Raw genomic sequence first — 22534 nt, 5'->3', positions numbered from 1 at the left:
CAACTACTGTAGCAACTAACAGCTGAGAGGCATTTCAATACATTCAAAGCTCTGACCTTGACATGATTTGAACACGCAACCTTCTGATCTGGAGTCAGACGCGCTACCATTGCGCCACAAGGCCCCATAATGAAGCTATTTCAATATGTTTTGCCACTATGAGAAGATTTTCTAATATATTTAATGAATTGATGCTGACTTGAACCCATGTCCTTATGATCGCTACTGGCAAGAGGTCATGAGATCCAACCTCAGTCTAAATGTTTTTTTGTTTTGTTTTTTACTCTCACAGCTGTGTTTGAAAGAAATTCCTTGTGCATAAAAGCTTTGAACCAGCAGGGATTTGGACAAGTGTATCCACAGATCGCCTGGAGTCAAACACTTTATGATTAGTCCATATACGGATTGAACCCACCAAATCAGGTGGCAGGCCCTCTATGAATTGGATCAGGGATGCCTTCAACTCACCATTGACAGCTGAGTGGCATTTCCATACATTCAACTATCTGACCTTGACGTGATTTGAACACGCAACCTTCTGATCTGGAGTCAGACGCGCTACCATTGCGCCACAAGGCCCTACAATAAGACAACCTCAATTATGTTTATTTCCCTGTCTTGCGACTATGAGAAGATTTTCTAATATATTCAATGAATTGATGCTGACTTGAACCCATGTCCTTATGATCGCTTCTGGCAAGAGGTCATGAGATCCAACCTCAGTCTACCTGTAAATGTTTTTTTTTTCTTTTTTTTGTTTTACTCTCACAGCTGTGTTTGAAAGAAATCCCTTGTGCATACAAGCTTTGAACCAGCAGGGATTTGAACAAAACTATCCTCAGATCGCCTGGAGTCAAACCCTTTATGATTAGTCAATATATGGATTGAACCCACCAAATCAGGTGGCAGACCTCTATGACTTTGATCAGTGATACTTTACCTTCAACTACTGTAGCAACTAACAGCTGAGAGGAATTTCCATACATTCAAAGCTCTGACCTTGACGTGATTTGAACACGCAACCTTCTGATCTGGAGTCAGACGCGCTACCATTGCGCCACAAGGCCCTACAAAAAGTCAACCTCAATTATGTTTATTTCCCTGTCTTGCGACTATGAGAAGATTTTCTAATATATTCAATGAATTGATGCTGACTTGAACCCATGTCCTTATGATCTCTAGTGACGAGAGGTCACGAGTTCCAATCCTAATCTAAACGTTTTTATCTAACTCTCACGACAGTGTTTGAAAGACATTCCTTGTGTATAAAAGCTTTGAACCAGCAGGGATTTGAACAAATGTATCGACAGATCGCCTGGAGTCAAACACTTTATGATTAGTCCATATAAGAATTTGAACACACCAAATCAGGAGACCCTCTATGAATTGGATCAGGGATGCCTTCAACTCACCATTGACAGCTGAGAAGCGTTTCCATACATTCAAAGCTCTGACTTTGACGTGATTTGAACACGCAACCTTCTGATCTGGAGTCAGACGCGCTACCATTGCGCCACAAGGCCCCATAATGAGGCTATTTCAATATGTTTATCTCCCTGTCTTGCCACTATGAGAAGATTTTCTAATATATTTAATGAATTGATGCTGACTTGAACCCATGTCCTTATGATCGCTACTGGCAAGAGGTCATGAGATCCAACCTCAGTCTAAATGTTTTTGTTTTTTTTTTTTTTTACTCTCACAGCTGTGTTTGAAAGAAATTCCTTGTGCATAAAAGCTTTGAACCAGCAGGGATTTGAACAAGTGTATCCACAGATCGCCTGGAGTCAAACACTTTATGATTAGTCCATATACGGATTGAACCCACCAAATCAGGTGGCAGGCCCTCTATGAATTGGATCAGGGATGCCTTCAACTCCCCATTGACAGCTGAGTGGCATTTCCATATAGTCGGGGACCCAGTCCCCAAAATGGGAGGGGACCTGTGATTTTCTGCCGTACTTTTTATTTCTGTTTTATCTTTTAGTTTGGTCATTAAGGTCCACAGAATGAGAGGCCTGCTCTGCCGGAAACATCGCGAAAAAAAGTTATGGCCATTTGCATATTCACTGTCCCATTGACTCCACTAGAAATATTAAAAAAAGGAAAAACATCTGCTTTAATTAGCATGTGAGGGGTCAAATTAGGGGTTCTTCATGATTCTGAAACCATTGCAAGCATTTGTTTTGCATAAAAAACATTGCTTGGGTTACTTTTCGGCAGCCCAAAACTGAGAAAAGTGGAAAAAAAAGTGATGACTCATCACTTTTGACTGTTTTGGGGGGTTGATATCTAGCCCAAGGAAGTTTTTCATGCAAAACAAATGCTTGCAATGGATTCAGAATCACGAAGAATCCCTAGTTTGACCCCTCACATGCTAATTAAAGCAGACTTTTTTTCTTTTTTTTATATTTCTAGTGGAGTAATGGGACAGTGAATATACAAATGGCCATAACTTTTTTTCGCGATGTTTCCGGCAGAGCAGGCCTCTCATTCTGTGGACCGTAATGACCAAACTAATAGATAAAACTGAAATAAAAAGTACGGCAGAAAATCACAGGTACCGCTCTTTTCTTTGAGCTTTTGGCCATGTGGGTCCTCGACTAATAGATTTAACGCTCTGACCTTGATGTGATTTGAACACGCAACCTTCTGATCTGGAGTCAGACGCGCTACCATTGCACCACAAGGCCCTACAATAAGACAACCTCAATTATGTTTATTTCCCTGTCTTGCGACTATGAGAAGATTTTCTAATATATTTAATGAATTGATGCTGACTTGAACCCATGTCCTTATGATCGCTACTGGCAAGAGGTCATGAGATCCAACCTCAGTCTAAATGTTTTTTGTTTGTTTTTTTTGTTTTTACTCTCACAGCTGTGTTTGAAAGAAATCCCTTGTGCATACAAGCTTTGAAACAGCAGGGATTTGAACAAAACTATCCCCAGATCGCCTGGAGTCAAACCCTTTATGATCAGTCCATATATGGATTGAACCCACCAAATCAGGTGGCAGATCTCTATGAATTTGATCAGTGATACTTTACCTTCAACTACTGTAGCAACTAACAGCTGAGAGGCATTTCCATACGTTCAAAGCTCTGACCTTGACGTGATTTGAACACGCAACCTTCTGATCTGGAGTCAGACGCGCTACCATTGCACCACAAGGCCCTACAATAAGACAACCTCAATTATGTTTATTTCCCTGTCTTGCGACTATGAGAAGATTTTCTAATATATTCAATGAATTGATGCTGACTTGAACCCATGTCCTTATGATCTCTAGTGACGAGAGGTCACGAGTTCCAACCCTAATCTAAACGTTTTTATCTAACTCTCATGACAGTGTTTGAAAGACATTCCTTGTGCATAAAAGCTTTGAACCAGTGTATCCACAGATCGCCTGGAGTCAAACACTTTATGATTAGTCCATATACGAATTGAACCCACCAAATCAGGTGGCAGGCCCTCTATGAATTGGATCAGGGATGCCTTCAACTCACCATTGACAGCTGAGTGGCATTTCCATACATTCAACGCTCTGACCTTGATGTGATTTGAACACGCAACCTTCTGATCTGGAGTCAGACGCGCTACCATTGCGCCACAAGGCCCTACAATAAGACAACCTCAATTATGTTTATTTCCCTGTCTTGCGACTATGAGAAAAATTTCTAATATATTCAATGAATTGATGCTGACTTGAACCCATGTCCTTATGATCACTTCTGGCAAGAGGTCATGAGATCCAACCTCAGTCTACCTGTAAATGTTTTTTTTTCTTTTTTTTTGTTTTACTCTCACAGCTGTGTTTGAAAGAAATCCCTTGTGCATACAAGCTTTGAACCAGCAGGGATTTGAACAAAACTATCCTCAGATCGCCTGGAGTCAAACCCTTTATGATTAGTCCATATATGGATTGAACCCACCAAATCAGGTGGCAGACCTCTATGACTTTGGTCAGTGATACTTTACCTTCAACTACTTTAGCAACTAACAGCTGAGAGGAATTTCCATACATTCAAAGCTCTGACCTTGACGTGATTTGAACACGCAACCTTCTGATCTGGAGTCAGACCTGTAGGCTGTATTGCATTTTGAGAAAAAGTGCTTAGAAAATGGATTTAGTTCCCACGCCTGGGCACTACTCATTCAATGCATTTTTGCATAGACAATACCATTGTGGACTTTGGGTTAAAAGTTCTCCGCACCAAACTTGCACGACTTTTGTCACCAGCCAGAATTGTATATAAAAATGAATAACAAAAAACGAAAATCTTGTGCTGCTGTTTTTGCTTGTAAAATCTACTATATTGATATTAGCAACTCAAAATCTTTCTAAAATATCATATATACATCTACCTAACATCTGAAACTAGTATTGGTGCCTTAGTATACACATTTGTGAATTTAGATCATGAAATGTAGCAATTTGTTGACAAAAAGCTTCAACGTAACTGATTGTGGCCGCCAGCACAATTAAACATACACATAGAACATTTTTTTTCCTCATTCATGAAAAATGGCACAACCTGCTGTGTAATGAAAAGGTAAAAAAGGACACACCTTGGCCAAAAGTGGCTGAAAATCAATGAAATTTCGACCACACATCCTAAATTGGTATAATGCCACAAATTGAGAAGACTAAAATAATTGCACTAAAAGTTCTGAATTATTACAACATATGATATAAAACATTTATTTAAGTACCACAATGTGCACAGCATCTGTCATTTGTACATCAATTCCCCCAGAATATGAAAATACAGACCAAAACAGCAACGCATACAAATGCATCACAAAAAATACATGTTTTGCTACTTTTGTTGGCAGCGTACATGTAAGTACACCTAAGGCTGTGTCATGACAAATTATGTAATAATTTTAGCTTTTTTCCATTTAGCAAATTTGCCAAATACTTTGGTGCGTATGTTACTCATCCCTATCACATTCATCAGTCATCATCCCATAGCGCTTTCTTCTGCTGCCTTTGAAACATTCTCCGACATAAAATGTCCTAATCTACTCAGCAGTGAGAGAACATTAAGTCCAAGACACAATGACTTGGGTGTCTGCTTCCGTAATTTAGATGCAAAATACAGAATGTTTTGACAAATGGGTAAAACTTTTTAGGTTCACATCGTCAGGAATATCATCATAACAGGATAGTGTTGGTTGTTGTGTTGCACATATAATCCAGGCACAACAGATTTAGCATCAGACACATTTAACTCTGTGAGAGGCCACGGGCATGCCATACCGGAATAGTCACTTAGAAGCCTCTTCAAAAGCAATCCTGCACTATATATCCTTATGTGCTCTGTAGTTTTCTGTCTAGATGTTGCACCAGCCAGGTGTTCACTGTCACACGCTTACCTCAGTGGACTCTGTTGTCGTTGATATGCATGATGGCTGAGGTAACCTTGGCTAACAGTTTATCTGCTGATAATGTTTTTTTTTTTTTTTTTAAAGAGTTCAGACATTGAGCTGGGTAGGCAGTGGAAAACAAGCTGGAGGAAAGTCACTGGTCAATTCCTCTTCAGTTCATCCTGCCTGCAACATAAAATTATAGGGAAAGAAGATGAGTACAAGTGTGTTATTTTATTTAATGAGTGGTGCTAACCACTCTTACGTCTGGCTTTTATGTGTACAGTAAATGTCTGTATGAGTGTCCGCATGAGCATGGAACTCCATGTATGGAGAACGCAACTCCATGAATGGAGAACAGAACTCCATGAATGGGATAACATCACGGACTGGCTCTGTGTGTACAGTAGGTCCCCATGTACGTATGAGTGTCCGCATGAGCACAAGACTAATGTCATAGAAAGTATGCAGAGACCAACATCACCGCAGCTGATGTCAAGGACAGACTGGCCCATACAAGGAGCTATGCACGTGTGTCGTGTTTGATACCATGTGTAGTGAGCACTGCTCACTTTACACCGGTGTGATTTCTTTTCACAATTACAAATTACAAATTTTGTTTAAACATACTCTCATCGCCTAAGAGAATAAATCATTAAAAATGTTTTAAATAATAATTATTATAATTTTTTTTTATATTGTGTGTTCAAGAACAGTCAAAGACACACATGGTATTCCAGTTACCTGTAGTGTGAGGCATCAAGGTCCTCATGCCTCTTCACTGTTGATAAACATCCTCCGTAGCCGGTTCATGACCTCTTGATCAACTATAAGCCTTTAACGGATGACTCTCATAGAAGATCTTGTAGGCTGTCAGCAAAGGGTGGTTCAATTCTGAACACACACACACACACACACACACACACACACACACACACACACACACACACACACACACACACACACACACACACACACACACACACACACACACACACATTTTAATGATGTATTTATGTCCACATAAGAGAAACATACAGGACACAAATACTATTGGTGCAGCAAGAATACATTCACAAAATCATGGAAAACGTTTTCATGATACAATGGTTATGTCACTCAGTATATGTAGCCTAGAAGTAACATTGTCTCTGCCATATGTGGCGGCTGTCAATTATGGCAGACTGTGAGACACAGCACAATACTTTGACAGCCTTTTTGCCTCCTTTTTGGCTGTACTAAGTTGATGAAACCCTCTAACGGCCAGCCTGTGAGTATGTCCTAGGCTGCCAGATATAAAGACAAATAGTCTGCACCTGTAGCCCAGCTGAGATGGTATTTAGCAGTGGTTGGTATGTAATGACCATGGTCATACTCATATAAGGCTTCCTAGTCTAGGCTAAGGTCAAAGGTGCTGCTATCTCTAATATAGACACTTCCCTGGACTCTTCCATCAACTACAACAACATCTGGTGTATTAGCTGTCAAAGATGTAAATTTGTCTGGGTTATCACAGACATGGAACATGGATGAAATGACACAGGAATGTTTGTACACAAACACACACACGCTACAAGAGTTACATAGGCCTGTCACAATTACATAATCATTCGACCGCAATTATTTAAGATAATCACATTCATTTTTGCATAATCTTCATAATCATTTACAAAATATTTTCACACATTAAAATATGAAATAAGAGAAATAGCAGATCTACAATTAATCTTACAAGACTATAAGTTGTAAGGTGGTAGATCAGATATTTTTAGACCACATAAATACAATTATCAATAGAGGTCTTAGTATCTAAAGACAGGCAAAGGGCTTTATTGGCATGAGAGCAATAAAATCAAAACTAAATAATGTATGTACAGTTGAGGGGAATAGAAATGATGGCAAAGTGTGTTTTTTCTCTTTTCTCTACCTCTTTCTCCCTTTCTCTCTCCTTCCCTCCCCCTCCCTCTTTCTCTCTCTCTCCCTCACACTACTGTAACACAAAACTATATTTAACAGCCCAAAATTGGCACGCGTTTTTGTTTACAATATGGAGAATAATGTCAGTCTCGCATGTTAAAATGTGTGTGCATGTGTGTGTGTGTGTGTGTGTGTGTGTGTGTGTGTGTGTGTGTGTCGCTGCTTACCTCGTTTGACGGTCGTCTGTGCTCGCTTGTGTAACTTGACCAGCAGAAGGTTTCTTTTGGGGGTCACAGATGTGTTGACTTTCGGGGCGTCTCTGTCTCTGTCACGTTCTTCCACCGTCTGTGTATGCGTTTCTCAGCCGCAAAATCCATATCAACGCAATGCAGAGCCAAAGCCACCGTTAACGCTGGTTATGTAAACTATCGCACCGTGTCCGTGTATAATTCTTTTGTGCTCTTTTGAAGGATATTTTCTTTGTTTAGCTTTCTTTTCTCCCTCTTCCTCGGCTCTGCAGGGCGCCGCCATGTTTGTTGTTATGAGACCATGGTAACCATACGCGGCTCCTATTGGGCCATGTGACAAAAAACGCACCACCCCCTTGAAAATACTACTACGCGAGTTAAAATATCACCACGCAGCATAAGAAAATAGTGCCGGTGATCTAGTTTTTGAAGAGACGCATTTTAAGAGGAGACGTTGACGGTCGTTGTCCTAGAAACGGCAGATGTTGGACATGGCGACAAAACGCGAGGCTGTCCGCGTCAGTGCCTATATCAAAAATATTCCGTTCACCATGTCAAAATACCGATCCGAATCTTGTTTAGATGAAGAAATGTAGGACACTCGCGTTGTCGCGCTGTGGTGGACCGTGTTGTTGTTTTGAAACAGGAAGACAAACAAACCACTTCTTCCTGTCACTGTCTAACAATATGTTTTATAAATAAAACTATTTGCCATGAGTAAACATGTGTCACGTAGGCTCCATTCATTATTCAGACCATTTAAAGCGTACAAATAAACGCATCAATAAATTAATGAATACAAAAAAAAAAAAAAAAAAGGAGTCAACGGGATTCGATCTTCTCTCATTCTCGGCATAAAATCACCGTTTCAGAGCATAGACCGCTGCACCACGATGGGCACGCAGCTTGTCATTTGGACTCCCCATAGAGAGTAAAGACAAACAGCCTTCACACAGACGACATGGATTAACTTGAGACATTGACACTGCATTTCCAACTCGGCTGTTTAATAGGCAACCGATTTGTCTCTCAACATCTCACTCGCCATCATTCATCAGATTTAGTCTTCATGGTATACAGCCTACTTGGAAATTGTAAATATGACGCATGATATAAAGTTAGTCAAGTATAGCAACTCGAACTGGTATAAAAAAAGAGAAAGCCCCTCCCCCTGACCATAGACCAAGGCATATACCTACCTCCCTCTTGCCTTTGGAAATATCTCCTATTTCACTTCATTAGTATTATTTTTTAGAACTGCTTTTTTTATTGTTTACCCCTTTGTTACTGAATTCCCTTTATAGAGTACCTACTTTTATCCGTCTGTCTTTCAATGTTATATGAGATATCGAAAGTGGTTCCTCTGTAAATGAGCCATCTTTATGGTACTGTAATACCTCAGGTGCCTTGCCTGGCACCCACCTGTTGGTGTTATGCGGACTGATTTATCAGGCTATCAGTGTTAAGACATACAGTATTAGATTTGACATTATCATTGACATCTTGAGTGAGATTCGAACTTACGACCTCCGGTGCTTGAATCCTCTGCTTGATCTTGATCCACTGCGCCACAGCTCCTGCTAGTAAAGATGGGTTTTTGGTCCTATTTGACATTTTATAGGATACAATTTTTTGACTAGACTAACTTTATATCATGCGTCATATTTACAATTTCCAAGTAGGCTGTATACCATGAAGACTAAATCTGATGAATGATGGCGAGTGAGATGTTGAGACAAATCGGTTGCCTATTAAACAGCCGAGTTGGAAATGCAGAGTCAATGTCTCAAGTTAATCCATGTCGTCTGTGTGTGAAGGCTGTTTGTCTTTACTCTGTATGGGGGGTACAAACAACTACATGCGTGCCCATCGTGGTGCAGTGGTCTATGCTCTGAAACGGTGATTTTATGCCGAGAATGAGAGGAGATCGAATCCCGTTGAAACCTTTTTTTTTTTTTTTTTTGGATTATTTGTATTCATTAATTTATTGATGCGTTTATTTGTACGCTTTAATGGTCTGAATAATGAATGGAGCCTACGTGACACATGTTTACTCATGGCAAATAGTTTTATTTATAAAACATATTGTTAGACACAGTGACAGGAAGAAGTGGTTTGTTTGTCTTCCTGTTTGAAACAACAACAAAACGCAAACTACGGAGCACCACGGTCCACCACAGCGCGACAACGTGAGTGTCCTACATTTAACATTTCTTCATCTAAACAAGATTCGGATCGGTATTTTGACATGGTGAACGGAACATTTTTGATATAGGCACTGACGCGGACAGCCTCGCGTTTGGTCACCATGTCCAACATCTGCCGTTTCTAGGACGACGACCGACGCCGTCTCATTTTGAAATGGTCTCTTCATAAAATATAACACCGGCACCGAAACACCGATTACTAATAAATGTGCAAATGACACGTGGAGAACTTTTGGTTTCTTACTTACTAGCAATAGATCTTTTTTTTAATGTATAGTATATATTCTGCCCCTGGTATGGGAACGAACCAAGACAATGAGTTCTATGCAATATAGTCTACTGTCTTGCCACTATGAGAAGATTTTCTAATATATTTAATGATGTGATGCTGACTTGAACCCATGTCCTTATGATCACTTCTGGCAAGAGGTCATGAGATCCAACCTCAGTCTAAAGGTTTTCTTTTTTTTCTTGTTTTTTTTTACTCTCTTTGAAAGAAATTCCTTGTGCATAAAAGATTTGAACCAACAGGGATTTGAACAAAACTATCCCCAGATCGCCTGTAGTCAAACCCTTCATGATTAGTCCATATATGGATTGAACCCACCAAATCAGGTGGCAGATCTGATATGAATTTGATCAGTGATACTTTACCTTCAACGCATCTAACAGCTGAGAGGAATTTCCATACATTCAAAGCTCTGACTTTGACGTGATTTGAACACGCAACCTTCTGATCTGGAGTCAGACGCGCTACCATTGCGCCACAAGGCCCTACATTAAGACAACCTCAATATGTTTATCTCCCTGTCTTGCGACTATGAGAAGATTTTCTAATATATTCAATGAATTGATGCTGACCTGACTTGAACCCATGTCCTTATGATCTCTAGTGACGAGAGGTCACGAGTTCCAACCCTAATCTAGTCTCGCGTAGCCAGACAACTATTCCACAATCTCTGAATGCTATATAGAGTCTGGAACAGCAGCTCCCTAACGGCGAGTAATGGAAACGGGAATTACCATTCAAGAAAATATATTTTAAAATGTAATTTCTGCTAAGCAGCAAGCTAAACATGCTTATATGATTTGTATTTATATAATGATAAATGTGTGCGATGTGAGACTGAAACGGAAGTGACGTGGGGGCTTCACTTCCGCTTTCATCTCGCACTCATTTTTATCTTTCTGCTTTGCCAGACTGTATGCTGGGAGCATTTGACCAAATCGCGGAGGCAACCGTCTGGCCACGCGAGACTAACCCTAATCTAAACGTTTTTATCTAACTCTCACGACTGTGTTTGAAAGACATTCCTTGTGTATAAAAGCTTTGAACCAGCAGGGATTTGAACAAGTGTATCCACAGATCGCCTGGAGTCAAACACTTTATGATTAGTCCATATAAGAATTTGAACACACCAAATCAGGTGGCAGACCCTCTATGAATTGGATCAGGGATGCCTTCAACTCACCATTGACAGCTGAGAGGCATTTCCATTTCCATATAATCAAAACTTAAAAGCTCTGACCTTGACGTGATTTGAACACGCAACCTTCTGATTTGGAGTCAGACGCGCTACCATTGCGCCACAAGGCCCAATGAGGCAATCTCAATATGTTTATCTTCCTGTCTTGCCACTATGGAAAGATTTTCTAATATATTTAATGAATTGATGCTGACTTGAACCCATGTCCTTATAGTCCGGCTGCCAGCTTAGCATTTATGCTAAGTTGGTATCATAGGTATGATATTTGGTATATAGTTTTTTTATTGGCCTAAAATGTTGTCTATATATATACGTTCATGAAACCACCTGCTGATGGCCTGTCAGCATTGAGCAATTTCTTTTACTAGAAGCTGGGGCGGCCCAGCGTCTAGTCGGCGACCTGGCCAACTCGGAACAATGTAAATAGGGAATGAATGCCCCGCCCTTTAATGCAAACCCCATTATACCTATTTTTTACCTGGTCATAGGACCCGTTTTGACCATCTGTCTGCCTGTGTCCATTTATGCCCATATATGGAGATATCTGTATCTGTCTGTCTGTCTGTCGGCGTCCATTTTATGTCCATATATGGAGATCACTGCAGTTATAGTTCTGGGTCCATTTTATGCCCATATATGGAGATAGCTGTCTATCTGCGTCCATTTTATGCCCATATATGGAGTATCTGTCTGTGCCTCCAACTGTGTTGCAGACACAGTGCCGGTTCCCCCTTTAATGCAAACCTCATTATACCTGTTGTCATAGGACCCGTTTTGAACATCTGTTTGCCTGTGTCCATTTATGCCCATATATGGAGATATCTGTATCTGTCTGTCTGTCTGTCTGTCGGCGTCCATTTTATGTCCATATATGGAGATCACTGCAGTTATAGTTCTGGGTCCATTTTATGCCCATATATGGAGATATCTGTCTATCTGCGTCCATTTTATGCCCATATATGGAGTATCTGTCTGTGCCTCCAACTGTGTTGCAGACACAGTGCCGGTTCCCCCTTTAATGCAAACCTCATTATACCTGTTGTCATAGGACCCGTTTTGAACATCTGTTTGCCTGTGTCCATTTATGCCCATATATGGAGATATCTGTATCTGTCTGTCTGCGTCCATTTTATGCCCATATATGGAGATCTTTGACCATCTGTTGGGTCCATTTTATGCCCATATATGGAGATATCTGTCTATCTGCGTCCATTTTATGCCCATATATGGAGTATCTGTCTGTGCCTCCAACTGTGTTGCAGACACAGTGCCGGTTCCCCCTTTAATGCAAACCTCATTATACCTGTTGTCATAGGACCCGTTTTGAACATCTGTTTGCCTGTGTCCATTTATGCCCATATATGGAGATATCTGTATCTGTCTGTCTGCGTCCATTTTATGCCCATATATGGAGATCTTTGACCATCTGTTTGCCTCTGTCCATTTATGTCCATATATGGAGATATCTGTATCTGTCTGTCTGCAATCCATTTTATGCCCATATATGGGGGCATTCATTTTATGCCCATATATGGAGAACGCGCGTGCCCGTGGGACGAACGGTTCTCGAGATACGCGGATTACATACATACATACACACTCACAGAGATTTTTTGTTGACTCATGTGGCGTACGTGATGTCAGAGCCTTTTATGAAGTGATGTCACAATGAGTCAGAGCTTTCGCCGATTTCCTCCGGAACAGCCTGATGTCAACAATCAACCCCGCATAAGGAGATTCCGAACGTTTCGCGCCCGTTCGGGAAAACCGCGCGTCGGGTCGGGTCGAGACCCGGCACTGCACTCCGTGCCGCGGCGGGGAACGCGCGTGCCGAATCTGAAGCCGGTGGGACGAACGGTTCTCGAGATACGCGGATTACAGACAGACACACAGACAGACAGACACACAGACACGCAGAGACTTCTCGCATTTATAGATAGATAGGGGGTAAAAGTTTGAGCCCATGACTTACTATACACTATACTATAAAGGAAAAAATACCCCCCAAAAATCTGCTTTAAGTAGCATGTGAGGGGTCAAACTTGGGGTTTATAATTATTCTGAATCCATTGCAAGCATTGGTTTGGCATGCAAAACATTCCTTGGCCTAAAAACAGACGCACACAAATATGATTTTGTGATGAGTCATCACTTTTGACAGTTTTGTCAGGGCTGAGGTGGGGTATGGAATGTGGTATATAGTTTTTTTTATTGGCCTAAAATATTGTCTATATACATACAGTCATGAATCCACCTGCTGACAGCCTATCAGCATTGAGCAATTTCTTTTATGGGGGTAAAAGTGTGGGGCCCATTCATTTACTATACACTATACTATAAAAGGAAAGAAATACCCCCAAAAATCTGCTTTAAGTAGCATGTGAGGGCCTGAGGGGTCAAACTAGGGGTTTATAATTATTCTGAATCCATTGCAAGCACTTTTACCCCCTATAAAAACAATTGCTCAATGCTGACAGGCCGTCAGCAGGTGGTTTCATGAACGTATATATATAGACAACATTTTAGGCCAATAAAAAAAAATATATACCAGATATCATACCTATGATACCAACTTAGCATAAATGCTAAGCTGGCAGCCGGACTATTATGATCGCTACTGGCAAGAGGTCATGAGATCCAACCTCAGTCTAAATGTTTTTTTTTTTTTTTTACTCTCACAGCTGTGTTTGAAAGAAATTCCTTGTGCATAAAAGCTTTGAACCAGCAGGGATTTGAACAAGTGTATCCACAGATCGCCTGGAGTCAAACACTTTATGATTAGTCCATATACAGATTGAACCCACCAAATCAGGTGGCAGGCCCTCTATGAATTGGATCAGGGATGCCTTCAACTCACCATTGACAGCTGAGTGGCATTTCCATACATTCAAAGCTCTGACCTTGACGTGATTTGAACACGCAACCTACTGATCTGGAGTCAGACGTGCTACCATTGCGCCACAAGGCCCTACAATAAGACAACCTCAATATGTTTATTTCCCTGTCTTGCGACTATGAGAAGATTTTCTAATATATTCAATGAATTGATGCTGACTTGAACCCATGTCCTTATGATCTCTAGTGACGAGAGGTCACGAGTTCCAACCCTAATCTAAACGTTTTTATTTAACTCTCACGACAGTGTTTGAAAGACATTCCTTGTGTATAAAAGCTTTGAACCAGCAGGGATTTGAACAAATGTATCGACAGATCGCCTGGAGCCAAAAACTTTATGATTAGTCCATATAAGAATTTGAACACACCAAATCAGCAGACCCACTATGAATTGGATCAGGGATGCCTTCAACTCACCATTGACAGCTGAGAGGCGTTTCCATAAATTCAAAGCTCTGACCTTGACGTGATTTGAACACGCAACCTTCTGATCTGGAGTCAGACGATCAGGGTACTAAAGTATAATCTGATTTTTAGTAGGAATTGAATCTTAAAAAATCAATTTTCTTTCAATTGCCTGATATTCTAGCTCCATAAAAAAATGAAATATTGGTTCATTTTTCCAATTTCTGAGCTTGCAAAAAAATCAGGAAATTGCTTCAAATTTTCTAAATTTTTTGAATGTGTGATTCGTATTTTGTCATTATTTGATTTGGAACCAACAAAGGAAAAACATCTTTAAAAAGGTGTTTATTTAATCTTTTACCCCATTACAACTATCAGAAAATGGGCCCATTTTTCCAATTTTCTAGCTTGCAAAAAAATCAGAAAAATGCTTCAATTTCTGAGTGTGTGATTCGTATTTTTGGCATTATTTGATTTAGAACCAACAAACTAAAAATAGGCCCATTATTCAATGTTCAAGTCCAGGAAAGAAATTGTCATCATGAATGTCACGTGACCACGTGTCAAGTCACATGGTACACAACTTCAAAATAAAAGCTGTAGGCTAGTCTAACATCCAAGTAATAGGATCAACAGGCAGGCAGGCAGGGGGTCCATGAGGGGTTTACAAGGGGGTCCATGGCTGGTTCCTAAAGTGTGGTTTGGGGACCCCCAGGGTTTCTATGGCTGGTTCACAACAGCCTGGTACAGCCATGGCTGGTTCCCAAAGTGTGGTTCGGGGACCTCTGGAGGTCCATGACGGATTTCCAAGGGGGTCCATGGCTGGTTCTCAAAGTGTGGTTCGGGGACCTCTGGGGGTCCCTGAGGGGTTTCCAAGGGGTCCATGGCTGGTTCCCAAAGTGTGGTTCGGGGACCTCTGGGGGTCCCTGAGGGGTTTCCAAGGGGGTCCATGGCTGGTTAACAATAAGTGTAATAGTCTAATAGGTGAAATAGTGTAATAGTGCATTACGTGTAATATTGAAATAGCATACATGTTATAGTGTAATAGCGCAATAAGGGTAATTGTGTAATATTGTTATAAGTGTAATAATATAATAGTGTAATAGTGTAATTGCGACCGTCAGGTCGCAGTTACTATCAAAACCTCCACCAGCTGTCAGTCTGTCAGTCAGTCTGTCAGTCAGACTTTCAGCCACACTTTTGCCCTTCTCATAGTGGTTTTGGCTGCCAAATCACTACCCCCATTTCTCCCTCTTCTAGCGCCACCATGAGGCCGCTTCTTGCAAAACACATTTTTGGACACTGCTCCTACAAATTTTGCCTTAAAATCACGCAAAGCGGTACACAGTATGTCTACAATCATGTCATCAACATGGATCTGTCTGAGATGGCGCTACTATCAGGGCGATTTTTTCAAACACATTTTTGGACTCTGCTTCTACAGATTTTGCCCTGATGGTGGCGCTATCTCGGACAGATCCATGTTGATGACATGAGTGTATACATACTGTGTACCGCTTTGCGTGATTTTAGGGCAAATATTTTAGGAGCAGTGTCCAAAACATTGTTTTGCAAGAAGCGGCCTCATGGTGGCGCTAGAAAAGGGAGAAATGGGGGTAGTGGTTTGGTAGCCAAAACCACTATGAGAAGGGCAAAAGTGTGACTGAAAGTCTGACTGACTGACAGACTGACTGACAGACAGACTGACAGCTGGTGGAGGTTTTGATAAGAATGCACTATTACACTATTTCACCTATTACACTATTACACTTATTGCTAACCAGCCATGGACCCCCTTGGAAACCCCTCAGGGACCCCCAGAGGTCCCCGAACCACACTTTGGGAACCAGCTATGGACCCCTTGGAAACCCCTCAGGGACCCCCAGAGGTCCCCGAACCACACTTTGAGAACCAGCCATGGCTGTACCAGGCTGTTGTGAACCAGCCATAGAAACCCTGGGGGTCCCCAAACCACACTTTGGGAACCAGCCATGGACCCCCTTGTAAACCCCTCATGGACCCCCTGCCTGCCTGCCTGTTGATCCTATTACTTGGATGTTAGACTAGCCTACAGCTTTTATTTTGAAGTTGTGTACCATGTGACTTGACACGTGTTCATGTGACATTCATGATGACAATTTCTTTCCTGGACTTGAACATTGAATAATGGGCCTATTTTTAGTTTGTTGGTTCTAAATCAAATAATGCCAAAATACGAATCACACACTCAGAAATTGAAGCATTTTTCTGATTTTTTTGCAAGCTAGAAAATTGGAAAAATTGGCCCATTTTCTGATAGTTGTAATGGGGTAAAAAAAATCAAATAAACACCTTTTTAAAGATGTTTTTCATTTGTTGGTTCCAAATCAAATAATGACAAAATACAAATCAAACACTCAGAAATTGAAGCATCTTTCTGATTTATTTGCAAGCTAGAACATTGGAAAAATGGGCCCATTTTCTGATAGTTGTAATGGGGTAAAAAATTAAATAAACACCTTTTTAAAGATGTTTTTCCTTTGTTGGTTCCAAATCAAATAATGACAAAATACGAATCACACATTCAAAAAATTGAGAAAATTTGAAGCAATTTCCTGATTTTTTTGCAAGCTCAGAAATTGGAAAAATGAACCAATATTTCATTTTTTGATGGAGCTAGAATATCAGGCAATTGAAAGAAAATAGATTTTTTAAGATTCAATTCCTACTAAAAATCAGATTATACTTTAGTACCCTGACGCGCTACCATTGCGCCACCAGGCCCAATGATGAGGCTATTTCACTATGTTTATCTCCCTGTCTTGCCACTATGAGAAGATTTTCTAATATATTTAATGATGTGATGCTGACTTGAACCCATGTCCTGAATTGGATCAGTGATACTTTACCTTCAACTACTGTATCAACTAACAGCTGAGAGGCATTTCCATACATTCATAGCTCTGACCTTGACGTGATTTGAACACAAAACCTTCTGATCTGGAGTCAGACGCGCTACCATTGCACCACAAGGCCCTACATTAAGACAACCTCAATATGTTTATCTCCCTGTTTTGCGACTATGAGAAGATGTTCTAATATATTTAATGAATTGATGCTGACTTGAACCCATGTCCTTATGATCTCTAGTGACGAGAGGTCACGAGTTCCAACCCTAATCTAAACGTTTTTATCTAACTCTCACGAGTGTTTGAAAGACATTCCTTGTGTATAAAAGCTTTGAAACAGCAGGGATTTGAACAAGTGTATCCACAGATCGCCTGGAGTCAAACACTTTATGATTAGTCCATATAAGAATTTGAACACACCAAATCAGGTGGCAGACCCTCTATGAATTGGATCAGGGATGCCTTCAACTCAGCAATGACAGCTGAGAGGCATTTCCATATATTCAAAGCTCTGACCTTGACGTGATTTGAACACGCAACCTTCTGATCTGGAGTCAGACGCGCTACCATTGCGCCACAAGGCCGCATAATAAGGCTATCTCAATATGTTTATCTCCCCTTCTTGCCACTATGAGAAGATTTATCTAATATATTCAATGAATTGATGCTGACTTGAACCCATGTCCTTATGATCTCTAGTGACGAGAGGTCATGAGATCCAACCTTTGTCTAAATGTTTTTTTTTTTTAGTTTGTTTGTTTTTTTACTCTCACAGCTGTGTTTGAAAGAAATCCCTTGTGCATACAAGCTTTGAACCAGCAGGGATTTGAACAAAACTATCCCCAGATCGCCTGGAGTCAAAACCTTTATGATTAGTCCATATATGGATTGAACCCACCAAACCAGGTGGCAGATCTCTATGAATTGGATCAGTGATACTTTACCTTCAACTACTGTAACAACTAACAGCTGAGAGGCATTTCCATACATTCAAAGTTCTGACCTTGACGTGATTTGAACACGCAACCTTCTGATCTGGAGTCAGACACTCTACCATTGCTCCACAAAATCCCATAATTAGACAACCTCAATATGTTTATCTCCCTGTCTTACCACTATGAGAAGATTTTCTAATATATTTAATGAATTGATGCTGACTTGAACCCATGTCCTTATGATCTCTAGTGACGAGAGGTCATGAGATCCAACCTTTGTCTAAATGTTTGTTTTTTTTTTAGTTTGTTTGTTTTTTTACTCTCACAGCTGTGTTTGAAAGAAATCCCTTGTGCATACAAGCTTTGAACCAGCAGGGATTTGAACAAAACTATCCCCAGATCACCTGGTGTCAAACACGTTATGATTAGTCTATATGGATTTGAACCCACCAAATCAGGTGGCAGACCCTTTATGAATTGGATCAGTGATACTATACCTTCCAGTCACAACTAACAGCTGAGAGGCATTTCCATACGCTCAAAGCTCTAACCTTGACATGATTTGAACACGTAACCTTCTGATCTGGAGTGAGACGCGCTACCATTGCACCACAAGGCCCCACAATAAGACAACCTCAATATGTTTATCTCCCTGTCTTGCCACTATGAGAACATTTTCTAATATATTCAATGAATTGATGCTGACTTGAACCCATGTCCTTGAGATCTCTAGTGGGCGAGAGGTCATGAGTTCCAACCCTAATCTAAATGTTTTTTTCTAACTCTCATGACTGTGTTTGTAAGACATTCCTTGTGTATAAAAGCTTTGAACCTGCAGGGATTTGAACAAATGTATCCACAGATCGCCTGGAGTCAAACACTTTATTATTAGTCCATATAGTCCATATAAGATTTTGAACTCACCAAATCAGGTGGCATACCCTCTATGAATTGGATCAGTGATGCCTTTAACTTACCATTGACAGCTGAGAAACAGTTCCATACATTCAAAGCTCTGACCTCGACGTGGTTTGAACATGCAACCTTCTGATCTGGAGTCAGACGCGCTACCATTGTGCCACAAAGCCCCATAATACAGTAATACAAACTCAATACTGGACAAGGCTCACATGTCCCAGGAATGGGTGGAGCAAGAACTTCCCGGCACCATTATTATTATTTGTTAACAATTCCCACATTGTTCATAGATTTAGCCTACATGAGGTCATATTATGTTATTACTGGCCACCCGATGATGTTTTAATTTTTTGTGATATTTAATATTGGAACTTTAAAGAAGAGTACGTCAATTTGCCATGTATTGTTGTACTTACAATGTCAAATATACCCAACATTATTGATGATGTGGTAATATTCAACGTTGGTGTTCTGGGGTTAACTACAATCTCATTCATGTTTCCATTGCTTGTCTGTCTTTTCCATCCGTAACCAAACGGACTCATTTAGTCATGCTCAACCTTCTCATGCTGGTTCCCTTTCCCTGTTTTACTTACTGTACACTTCACATCCACCAATTTGTTCATATTTTAGATTGTAATTAGAGAAAAGAAAAGATGAGTGTTCAAATGTTTTCATTTACTGCTTTCTATCGTTTTAGTCATTTTAGTGTTTTGATTTCAGTGGGTGGGGCATGCGTACAAGTGGCTAAATAAGTATTTTTAGAGACAATATGGCGACTATTTCTTTGTTACTATTTACACCAGCTCCCATAAGTCACATCTACCCATGAAAGATTGCGGTGCATCTTGGGAATGGGCTTATTGTGTCTAAAAAGACATATTTAGCCACTTGCATGCATGCCCCCAACCTGGGGACAAGCATGCAAATCAAAATAGTTAAAATCACTAAAACAATAGAAAGAAGCAAATGAAAACATTTTAACACTCATCTTTCAAACTGTAATGTAGAAATACTGTCTCTCACAACGCATCGCAATGCGGCGCGTTGTGAGCTTGTATATCGTCCATTTTCAAATAGCCTAGGTATAAATTAAGGCTAAAGTGGTTAATGTATACATATGTTTTATAAGATTATAATTTATATCGGCAAAGTAACCAGTAACTAAAGTGTTTCAATAAATGTAGTGAAGTAAAGTAGTACAATATTTGAATCCAAGATCTCATGGAGTAGAAGTAAAAGTATTGGAAATTTGAAATACTCTAATAAAGTACAAATAACTAAAATGTCACTTGTAGTAAATGTACTTAGTTACTTTACACCACTGACTACTATGCACCACAAACCTGGAACAGTATCCTAGGTTACATTATAATAAACTTTATTTATATAGCACCTTTTTAAACAAGGTTACAAAGTGCTTAACAACATGAGAAAAACATCAGAGAGTAAAACATATATCTAAAATGAAGTACACAACAGTATCACAAAAAGGGTCTATTAAGGGGTTAAAAAGGCCAGAAAACCTGAGGTCAACAGGAAGGCTGTTCCATAATGTCGGGGCCCTGACGGCAAATGCCCTGTCCCTTTTGGTCACCCTGTTACCTCTAGTGCCAAGTCGGAGGACCTCAGGTGACGGACAGGCACATGGGGTTCCAACAACCCCCAAAGATATTGAGGTGCCAGGCCATTTAGAGCTTTAAAAGCTAATAATACAGTAAAAAAAATCCATTCTAAAAGTAACAGCTAGCCATGCAGTGCGGCCAGTACTGGGGTTATGTGTTCTGACCTCCTAGTCCCAATTAGACAATCCCCAACCTTAGCTGTTAATCCCAAGTTAAAAACTTTACCATCGCTTACTCCAATGATGGCTGAGAACAGCCAGGTCAGGGCTTTAAAGGACAACTTTAGTTTTTTACAACAAGGGTTCATATTTTAGATAGTAATTAAAGAATATAAAAGACTAGTGTTAAAATTATTTCATTTACTTCTTTATATTGTTTTAGGGATTCTTATTTCAGTGGTTGGGGGATGCGTACAAGTGGCTAAATATGTCATTTTACACAGAATAAGCCCATTCCCAAGATACAACGCAACCTTTCATGGTTGGATGTGACTTATGGGGGCTAGAAGTGTTACTGTAAATAGCAATAAATAAACTGCTGGCTTATTGTGTCTAAAAAAGACAAATTTAGCCACTTTCACGCATGCCCCCATGCATACGCATGCCCCACATTTTAGCAAGGTAAACACGATAAAATAATAGAACGAAGCAAATGAAAACATTTTTAACACTAACTTTTTCTTTTCTCTAATTACAATCTAAAATATGAACCCTTGTTGTAAAAAAACAAAGTTGTCCTTTAATTAAGTGAGTTGTTCTGTCACTTTTTTGTATTTCTTGTATCAAAGCTAGGCGGGGGTATTTGTACTAATGTATATCGTCACTGTCGGGCAGAAACCTCGTATCTCCAAGTTTCAAATTTGTAAATCTTTTCGCAAAGTATAGCCCTGCTTCACCATAGAAGGCCGTCGCACAAAAGTAGTGAAAACAGCAGATCTGCTTGTAGATCGGCTGTTTTCACTAGTTTGAATCATTTTTAAAATGATAAATGCAAAACGAACGGTTTTGGACATACAAGGTTTTCACCCGACGATATAGTCCTTTATCTTATGTTAATTGTAAATTTGGGTTTCTTCATTTAAAAGCCATTTAGACTTGAACGCAAAACTGTGTCACTTTAGATTTGAACCACTTTAATTATGTTATGGTTTAACTATATATAAAAAATTGCAGATATACAAGATCACAGCGCGGCAACGAGTGCCACGCTGTGAGCTTGTAGATCTGCTAAACATTTTTTAATCGTAAACATTAATGTGCAAGTCTTTGAATATTCTTGACCCGATTCTATAAATGTCTTCTAAATCCTTCTTCTTAATCAGTGGTTCTCAAACTTTTTCATGTCAAGGACCCACAAAATGACATGTATTTGACCAAGCTTTTTACAAGCTTGCAGCGCGGCACTCAGTGCCACACTGTGAGCTTGTATATCTGCTATTTTTCAATAGTTAAAGCATTAAATAATTCTCGGCCTAAATGGGTTGAAGAACACCACACCACCCTGCCAACTAGTGACCACGACCATATATGCAGTCATTTTACGACTTTGCCAAAAGAAGAAACCCAGCACCCCAGCCAGAGCATGCCAATTATACCAGTTTAAGGCAACTCCTACTAGGCTACTTTTACTTTGTGCAT

The sequence above is a fragment of the Nannobrachium achirus genome, assembly GCF_963921795.1.
Source record: "Nannobrachium achirus genome assembly, chromosome: 8".
Taxonomy (NCBI): Eukaryota; Metazoa; Chordata; class Actinopteri; order Myctophiformes; family Myctophidae; genus Nannobrachium; species Nannobrachium achirus.
The sequence above is the reverse complement of the archived record's forward strand: the minus strand, read 5'-3'. Positions refer to the sequence as shown.